Source organism: Crocodylus porosus, unplaced genomic scaffold, assembly GCF_001723895.1.
Source record: "Crocodylus porosus isolate Cpor-Errol unplaced genomic scaffold, CroPor_comp1, whole genome shotgun sequence".
Taxonomy (NCBI): Eukaryota; Metazoa; Chordata; order Crocodylia; family Crocodylidae; genus Crocodylus; species Crocodylus porosus.
Genome location: NW_017728932.1, coordinates 3283044 through 3286050, shown reverse-complemented (window position 1 = coordinate 3286050; position 3007 = coordinate 3283044).

The following is a 3007-nucleotide window of genomic DNA, read 5'->3' as shown; positions in this document are numbered from 1 at the left end:
CCGGGCCCCCCCGGCCGGAGCTGGAGCAAAGTTTCGGCAGCGGCCGGGCAGGGGGAGGAGACGGTGGGCCGGTTGCAGCTCCATCCCCTCCCCTGGGTCAGGGCTGCAGTCCAATTCTGCCCCAAATATACCAAGAACACCAAGCCGCAGTACTCTGGCACTCCCACAACAGACCAACTAGCTTCTTCAAGCAGCACCTCCAGTCTCAGAGGTGAAGTGACGAGGGGCTCCCTCCCCTTTCCTGGTGTTAAATGGGGTGGGGGGGGGGCCTTATCTTCAGCGAGCTGCACAGCTCCAAGTGAGGGTGATGCTAAGCATATGATTTCATAGATTCATAGACGTTGGGGCTGGAAGATCATCGAGTCCAGCCCCCGCCCCAGGGGCAGGAAGCCAGCTGGGGTCACAGGATCCCAGCAAGATAAATGTCCCTTACAGGAGTCCAGAGTAGGTGTTTGTGCCACCTCCCGGGGGAGTGAGTTTGTTCCAGGCCTTGGGGAGGAAAGCACGACTGTTTTGCCTCTTTCCAGCTTGTCGTTAAGCCCCTTTCCTGTTTTCTCTTCTACCGACGCAGGATTTTTTTGCTCTACAAAGAAAAATCACCATCTAAAATGGGTTCCTTGGGTAAAGGTACCTTCCCAAGCCAAACTTTCAGAAATGCTTGCTCGCTTCATTTTCTTTCCTTATGAACCTAAGATGCTTTGTGCCTGACTTTCGAGAGCCAAAGGCCTGCAGTCATTAGGGACTTCAGCTGCGAAGATTTGGGGCCAGGCATTTATTAAAATTAGGCGCAAAGTGCCTGGATTTCCGTGCACGCAATCAGTCGGCACTGAAATTTGGTGATGATAATTTTCTAGGCTGGGTATTCATAGTAGTCGTTTCATCTCTGCGTTTTGTGGTTTGCGTTATCACTTGCTAAATATATACTGCAATATGCCTCGTGACATTTTGCAGCTGTAGAATGAGGTAAATTAATTTCTCCCTCTTTCCCAGTCTGCAGCTGTGGAAATTACATTTGGCTTTGGCTTATCATATGCCTTAGGAATTTCACAATCCTATAATACAATATCTTCTCATTGTCCTTTTCAGTCCTTCTAGGGTCCTATCTCATTCTCTTCCCTTGCTATGCTGGCTTCTAATCCCTACTCTGTGTCAAGATACAATAGCAAAAGGCAATAATTACTAGATTTGCTGTTAGTGCACACAATACGCATGATTCACTTGTTTCATAACATGTATTTCTCCTTGTTGCTTTTCATGCAGTATTGTGTTGTGTGAGTATATTCTCTTAGAGCTGCATCAGATCCTTTCTGGCCATTGTTGTATTAATAGCATTCCCGTAGCAAGATGGTCCTAGAAATCTCTACTACTTGCTTGACTGTGGTCAAAGTGACAGTATTATCCTCCACAGAAACTTAAAAAGACATGAAAGACATTACAGCAAATTTCTGGACAGGAATAGTTTTGTTCTAGGTCCCTAACATGATGGTTTTCTGCACCATGGATGGTTCTTAGGTGACATTGCAAAACAAAACAAAGTAGAAGTTGCAAGGGGAAAGAAAAAAATGAGTATCTTTAAAAAAGCCGCATTCCGGTGTCATCTTGGTCTGTCAACCTTGCAAGCTCATCACAAAACATTTATCGGCATCCACGCAATCCATATCCCGTTGCTTATCAAAATAATCTTGACTGCCAATAATGTTCATTGTTAAAAGGCTTGTGGTGGTGGACTAGGTATAAATTTCTAGGTCTGACTTGAGTGAAAGGTTCATATGGACTTTCTGTACCTGAAGATAGAAAAATGAAGACTGTTAAAGCTCCAGGACCTGGCACAGGTGCCCATGATGCATTGGTTGACATGAAAGGCTTGTGATTCCATGCATCTATGGAGCCAGCATTGAACACCGGATGCAGGATCTGTTGGGAGAGGGGATGGCTTCAGAATCAGGGCAGTGTCTCCTGTTTGTTCCACTCCCTGCGCAGCGGGGTATTTGGCTTGGCTGCTTTGTGCTTGCTTACTTTTACTGCTGTCCAAGAATCAAGAAGGCAACAGGCCTCTCCAGTTCCTTGAATCTCTAATATATTCAGTTCTTTATGGGGAGTAATTCCTGTTCTGGGTCACTGGATGGTCTTATACTTCTGAAATCAAATTTAAATAATTTTCCCACACAAATGAAGCTACACAAAGTAGACCTGCAAGAACTGTAGTGAATATGAAGGGGAATGATTTTGGCCTTGCAGTCAGTTTCCTGCTCATTGTTTCTCCTGGGACCTGGAACCAGCTCTAAATTCACGTTCTGTGAAGTACTGTGCCTTGTGCCAAGCCACATTGGCCCTGAGTAACACAAGCATTTTGTCATCAGTGCTGATAGGAACAAGTGTTGACAGAGCTTGGTTTTTATCACTCTGACACGACAGGCCCTTAATGCTATGACACTGCCTTGCTAGCCCATTGGCATTGTTATAGCTGGCAATGTAAAGGTAGTAATTAATGGGCATACAAGTGGGATAGAGCTTTTTCTTTGAATGTAGCCCTCTCTGATGGTGTAAAGAGCTCCTGCCCATCCTTGTTTCATAGTTGGTAGGGTCAGAAGGGACCTGAGTAGATTATCGAGTCCGACCTCTGGCCGTGGCAGGAAAGAGTACTGAGGTCAGATGACCCTGGCAAGGTGTTCATCCCAGGGTAGGAGCCAGCACCACTTCTCTTGGAAGCTGGTCCCAGCTCCTGGCCGCCCTGACTGTGAAGTAGCGCCTCCTGATATCTAGCCTGAACCTACTCTCAGTCAACTTGTGGCCATTATTTCTAGTTACTGCTGGTAGTGCTCGGGGGAACAGGGTCCCTCCTGCTCCTGGCTGGTCCCCCTTAGTAAGTTTATAGATGCCAACCAGATCCCCTCTCAGCCTTCTCTTGTGGAGGCTGAACAGGTTCAGGTCCCGTAGCCTCTCCTCATAGGGCTTGCCCTGCTGCCTCCTGATCATGCTGGTGGCCCTCCTCTGGACCCTCTCCATG